The sequence below is a fragment of the Bos grunniens genome, chromosome 23 (genome assembly GCF_055505025.1).
Source record: "Bos grunniens cultivar Pamir isolate PY7600 chromosome 23, Bosgru_T2T1.0, whole genome shotgun sequence".
Lineage (NCBI taxonomy): Eukaryota > Metazoa > Chordata > Mammalia > Artiodactyla > Bovidae > Bos > Bos grunniens.
Window position 1 is genome coordinate 687,215 of NC_141187.1, and position 7,222 is coordinate 694,436.

The 7,222-nt window shown below is 39.3% G+C and overlaps 1 pseudogene; it reads right to left on the reverse strand.

Moving 5' to 3' along the window:
* Window positions 1–5,584: 5,584 nt before the first annotated feature.
* LOC147346459 (olfactory receptor 4C3D-like) lies at window positions 5,585–6,510 on the reverse strand (annotated as a pseudogene).
* Window positions 6,511–7,222: the final 712 nt, after the last annotated feature.

Genomic DNA, 7,222 nt, shown 5'->3' on the forward strand with positions numbered 1-7,222 from the left:
GATCTACAAATAAACAGACACATAATGAAATCATAGGCATTAAAAATTAATGTTTTATTAGATAGTATCAGATTCATTCGCTTTACTTTTTAATATAAAAAAAACTGAGATTCAGTGTCTCTTTTGCTGTCTCGTACACAGGGTTATTGTTACCATCTTTCTAAATTCCATATATATGTGTTAGTATACTGTATTGGTGTTTTTCTTTCTGGCTTACTTCACTCTGTATAATAGGTTCCAGTTTCACCCATCTCATTAGAACTGGGAGAGGGAGAGGGAGAGGGTGGGGAGATTTGGGAGAATGGCATTGAAACATGTATAATATCATGTATGAAACGAGTCGTCAGTCCAGGTTTGATGCACGATACTGGATGCTTGGGGCTGGTGCACTGGGACGACCCAGAGGGAGGGTATGGGGCAGAAGGAGGGAGGAGGGTTCAGGATGGGGAACACAGGTATACGTGAGGCGGATTCATTTTGATATTTGGCAAAACTAATACAATATTGTAAAGTTTAAAAATAAAATAAAAATTAAAAAAAAAAACAGATTCAGATGAGGAAGGGAATACTTCTAAAATTTCACATTTTCATACTGGCAAATTACAACTAAAATTTTTCAGATTTTCTAAATTCCAAACTGTTTTACATTTTGCCTCTATTGGATAACTGATATATTCATGTGTTACAAAGTAGTGTAAACAATAGACATTGTTTTGTTTGACTAATTGATATGTGTGATTAGTTAAGTGAGCCTCATTGTTTCCCAAATGAGACCTACCTAGGGAAATGAAGATGTTAAAAGACCCACAGGCAAATATCTCCTTTGACTCAATCTCTTAGGATTTTCTCACATAAAGAAAAATCTCACAAAGCAAGATTAATGATACAGGATTTTTTTTTAAGCTTCCATTTCTATACCAACTTAGCCTATATCTCCACTTTATTCCTAAACCACAAGGGTAAATTACGTGAGAATGGGATAAGAATTACTCCCTGCATCTGTCAAATCTCTTTGGTAACACAATATTATGGAGCTTCCTTTTAATTACTATTTTGAAAAAGGAGATTTGTTCCAAATACTTCTCCTCAGTCCTTTACTATATAGTAACTTTACTCAAGCATCAGGCACCCAATAAGGAAATGTATACCCTCTGTAGAATACACATAATCCACTAGATACGCAGAACTGACCCATAGTGAGAATACTGGCTCAGTAACTTATCACCTCTTAAAAAAACAATAAATAGAAAACCAATCAAATGTAGTTGGAGGGCCAGGATTGTTATTTGCTCAGTCATGTCCCACTCTTTGAGACTCCATGGACTTTAGTCCACCAATTCCTTTCTCCATGTAATTCTCCATGCAAGGATGATAGAAGGTTAGCCATTCCCTTCTCCAGAAGATCTTCCTGACCAAGGGACCAAATCCAGGTCTCCTTCATTGCAGGTGGATTCTTTACCATCTGAACCACCAAGGAAGCCCTGGAGGAACAGGAAGGGGAGCACTTAGCCCTTCTTCTTTCCTGACAAGTGCTCAGCCCATGAAAGGCCATGACTTCTTTGTATATTAGAGTCCACACCCCACCCCAATTCCCTCTTCTCCTCTATAATAGCATTCTCCTTCCTTTATCTTGGGGAGACTCACACATGTTTCTCTATAGTTGCAGGCCCAAAATTGCATTTCTTGCTGATCCAAAATAAGCCCATCTTCATGGAGAAATGTCTGGCACAATATTTGTCTCGGGTCAACAAACATCCGTGGCTTTCTGATCAGTGGGGGACGTGTTATTCTGATGCCCAGGAACGACCTACTTCAAGTAATGTCAGGAAAGACTTGAGGATTGCTACTTATCCAGAGCATGGCTACTCTGATAAATGGTCTCAGATTCCTCAGATAAAGATCAGGTTGAAGATTTGCACAATCTATTCTTGGTGATATTACAGAGTTCCTACTTTATAATACCTGATATCTATTTTATTCAAAAATCTCTGGATTTAGAAATTATTCAAATGTAGTTAGTAGCCAAGATTTTTTTTTCTGAATTGATTCCTGTTCATTCAATTCAGACCTCTTCCACCAAACCCAGAACCTATTTTATCATCATCATCATCCCCTTCCTCATCATAGTCAAATCAGTTGGCTTATGTTGCCATAAGTAAATGAACAGATGAACTGTGTGGGTAGCTTACACAACAACAAAAAGTCTATTTTTTTCACAGCTATGGAGGCTGGAAGTCCAAGATCAAATTGAATTCACAGTTGGTTTCTGGTGTGGCCTCTTTTCCTAGCTTGCAAATGACCACCTTCTTGCTCTGGGCCTAAAAAGACTTTCCTCTAAGCAAACATGAGACAGCACACTCTGGCATGTTTTCAATTTCTTCTTAGGACTCCAGTTCTTTTGGACTATGTTTCACCCTTATAATCTAAAGGTGAACCTGTTATTTAAATCCTCACTCTTCAAGATTTCATAGCCTATACACCAGGCATATGAATAAAGAAACTTTTTAGATGACTTCAGCCTCAGCCAGTTTCTGACTGTAACCTCGTAAGAGATGCTGAGTCTCAAGTACTCAACTGAATTGATTAAATCCACACTCACTGAAAACACCTGAAATAATAAATATTGGTGTCTTAAACCCCTAAATTTGGAGGTGGTTTTTTATATGGTAATTGTACATGAAACACTGCAGAAATTTAGACAATAGAGTATTGGCTCATTGATAGATACACTAATTGAATAAAAGAGATAGATAAAAGATAGAATCATTGATAAATAGATTTCAAACATGAAAGCAGGGTTATTGCAGGGTAGTGGGAAACAGAATTAGTGTTACTGAAGCACAGATGACTGCTACCACTTGAAAAAAAATCAATGCTCATAAAAGTTGGTAGGAAAGAAAGGTGCTTTTAATCAGAATATGATCTCACTCAGCATTTCCATCCACTTTAGTGGTCACTGTGTTAGAGATAACTGTTCTACACAGGTTCAATTTGCAATAGGATCTATCTTTCACCAAATCTGACTTTCCAGAGAAGTAACACACCATGAAGTAATGCAATAAGTCCAACTTAGATTTACCCCAATGTTCATCACAGCACTGTTTATATAGCCAGAACATGGAAGCAACCTAGATGTCCATCAGCAGATGAATGGATAAGAAAGCTGTGGTACATATACACAATGGAGTATTACTCAGCCATTAAAAAGAAAACATTTGAATCAGTTCTAATGAGGTGGATGAAACTGGAGCCTATTATACAGAGTGAAGTAAGCCAGAAGGAAAAACACCAATACAGTATACTAACGCATATGTATGGAATTTAGAAAGATGGTAACAATAACCCTGTGTACGAGATAGCAAAAGAGACACTGATGTATATAGAACAGTCTTATGGACTCTATGGGAGAGGGAGAGGGTGGGAAGATTTGGGAGAATGGCATTGAAACATGTGAAATGTCATGTATGAAACGAGATGCCAGTCCAGGTTCAATGCACAATACTGGATGCTTGGGGCTAGTGTGCTGGGACGACCCAGAGGGATGGTATGGGGAGGGAGGAGGGAGGAGGGTTCAGGATGGGGAGCACATGTATACCTGTGATGGATTCATTTTGATATTTGGCAAAACTAATACAATTATGTAAAGTTTAAAAATAAAATAAAATTAAAAAAAAAGAAAGTAAGCTAGATAATTCTCTAAGAAATATTATTTATTTGTAAAAAAAAAAGCAAAGACATTACTTTGCCAATGAAGATCTGTATAGTCAAAGCTGTGGTTTTTCTAGTAGTCATGTGTGGATGTGAGACTTGGACCATAGTGCTGAAGAATTGATGCTTCTGAACTGTGGTGCTGCAGAAGACACTTGAGAGTCCCTTGGACTGCAAGAAGACCATACTAGTCAATCCTAAAGGAAATCAATCCTGAATATTCATTGGAAGGACTGATGCTGAAGCGGAAACTCTGGCCACCTGATGCAAAGAGCAAATTCATTAGAAAAGACCCTGATGCTGGGAAAGATTGAAGGCAGGAGGAGAAGGGTACGACAGAGAATGAGATGGTTGGATGGCATCACTGACTCAGCAGACATGAGTTTAGGAATCTCCATGTGATGGTGAAGGACAGGGAATTCTGGTGTGCTGCTGTCCATGGGGTTGCAAAGAGTTGAACACAACTGAGTGACTAAACAACAATACGTGATAGGAAGCAAGTCAGTAAACCTCTCTTGATTTCAATTTTATTTTATGTAAAATGGGTATAATTATAATGGAACCACCAGTTTTGTACCTGGATAAATCAGCTGCAGTGAATGTGCCTGATAGATAGTAAGGGCTTTATTTAGTGTAAATATATGTAACAGAACTACAGAGAAATAGCTTTGGAACCTAACCATAAGCTTTTTGTTGAGGTTTGTAAAACACACTTACCCTTGTTTCAAACGGCTCCTCAAATATTGGTTAAAAAATAAAAACAATTACTTTACACTCAAGGAAAACTATGAGCCATAAACCTATTTGTAATATAAAAAATTTAAGAGTAATTTCAAAATTTCTGCTTCTTTTTTGTGCTAAGAAAATAGAGATAGGTTGTGAATTGGACTTTTCTCCAGTTTTCTTTCGATAAATTTATAGTACAAAAAAAATTGAACTGTTATTCCTTCACTCAACTGTCCCTTCCACATGCGTTTACCTAAGAATGTATATTCCTTGTTTGCTGTAACACAGGCTAAGCAAAAAATGAAAGATGTTCTGATATCAATGTCCTATGGAAAAGCTGATTTCATCCAAGCAACATATATGAAGTATTTGGTAAATTAGCAGCAAGGCTCTGGAGAAAATCTTAGTCTACAATCATCAACCTGTGGATTTATAATTGTATTTTACATTGCCTAATCGGAAGCTACAAATCTGAACATTGCAGTCTCTGGAAAGTATGCTAAAAGTTATAAAATGCATAAAGATTAGTTAGCAAACACTAAATAATCAATAAATGTTAGTTTCTAGGTCTACTTTTTACTGTCAGTAGTCTGCAAAATTTCTTAATTTTCTTTCAGAATTTGCAATAGGTATAATTCTCTCTGGGTACTTCCCTCATGGCTCAGGTGGTAAAGAACCCACCTGCCAATGCAGGAGACTCAAGAGATGTGGGTTCTTCCTGGGTCGGGAAAATCCCCTGGAGTAGGAAATGGCAACCCCTTCCAGTATTCTTGCCTAGCAAATTCCATGGATGGGAAGCCTGACGGACTACAGTCCATGGGGTCACACAGAGTCGCACATGACTGAGCACCTCCCCCCCCCCCACACACACACATGCACATATTCCTCTCTATGGGGAGTAAATCTGCCTCTTCGCATCCACAGAGACTCTTGCCTACAAGGCTCCTCTGTCCGTGCAATTTTCCAGACAAGAATACTGGAGGGGGTTTCCCCTTTCCTACTCCAAGGAATCTTTCTGACCCAGGGGTTGAACCCACACCTCTTGAGTTTCATGCAATGGCAGGAGATTATGTTACCACTGAGCCACCTGGGAAGCCCCTAATCCTCTCTCTATATTATAGATAATCACTTCCTTTGTACCATGGACAGCCTAAGTTACTCTCCTCTTCAATAAATTCTTCATGGCATTTTTCACCTCTGTTTCTCATTGTGTAAGTGATAGGATTTAACATGGGAGTGAAGACTGAAAAGAACACAGCCACCCACTTGTCAGCAGGGTAAGTGGCCACAGGACGCATATGGGTGAATATACAAGGGACAAAAAAGCATACCACTACTGTGAAATGGGAGCCACAGGTAGAGAGGGCTTTGTGTCATCCTTCAGAGCCATGGGACTTCAGGGAGCCCAGGAAGACTGTGTAGGAGATGAGGAGCGGGAAAAAAATGAGCAAGCACTTGCCCCCTGTGTTAGCTGCCACCATGATTCCAAGCCTGTAGGTGTCACCACAGGCAAATTTCAACAGTGAGAAGAAATCACACATGAAATGGTCAATGACTTTGGGTCCACAAAAGGTCAAGTTTATCATGAAAGGAATCTGCATGGTGGCATGTAGGATCCCCCCCGATCCAGGCCACCACTACCAGGAGCTGGCAGAGCCCCTGTTTCATGATGGTTGTGTAGTGCAGAGGCCTGCAGATGGCCAAGTAGCAGTCATAGGCCATGACAATGAGGATGATAATCTCTGATCCTCCTAGGAGGTGTTCCACAAAAAGCTGAGTCAGGCAGCCACCCCAGGAGATAGTTCTCTTCTGGTACAGCAGGTCAGTGACCATTTTGGGGATGGTGACAGAGGGGAAGGAGGCATCTAAGAAGGACAAGTGAGTGAGAATGAAGTACATGGGAGCTGAAAGTGTGGGGCTCAGGGAGATGGTAACGATAATGAGCAGGTTGGCCAGCATGGTAAATAGGAAAAAAATGAACAAAAAGACAATGAAGAGTATTTTCTACAAGTGTGGATTCTGTGTGAATCCCAAGAGGACAAATTCAGTCACATTGTAAAGAGACGTGAGATCCATTTAGAGACAAACACAGTCCTATGGCTTGAATTACCTGAAAGGAAGAATGAATAATACATCTTTGTCATGAAAGCATGGTAGACTGAATTTCTTAGAACAAAACTGGAGCAAATCAATAGAACTGTGCAACATGTCCTTGAGAATTTTGCCCCAGTACATGTTTCACGTTTATTACTTTCCTCACATTTTGCATTTCTACAGACACCTGTCATCTGCAAAACATCTATAAGGCAACTCATGATGTGCAATTTACTGAGAAAACACCCTACTACCTACATGGGATCTGTATTCTCCTCTTAGTTCCAATTCCTTCTGCATCTGCTGAGTCACGTCAGTGCACTGGGCTGAGCCCTCCTCTGTGTCCTTGGTCACAAATCATCATAATCAGATGTATCTTGCAAGCTGAGATTTGCCCCACAAAGATAAGTGTTACTGCCTCTTCCATGAGGTTTTACATTTTAACCATCAGCTCTAAACAGGGAGAACAGAAAGAAAAAAGTCCACTAGGTAAGGTGACGAGACAATGTATATAGGTATGCACCAGAACTATATATAAATAATACAAACACATATAAAATCTATGACTTATAATAAGTACTAAATACAAATTCACTCACTCAACAAATAACTGGAGCCTTACTGTGCATGTGAATGTATGTTTGCTCCCACAAAATCAAGAATAGTATTCCTGTTATATGCCCTTAATAATTGC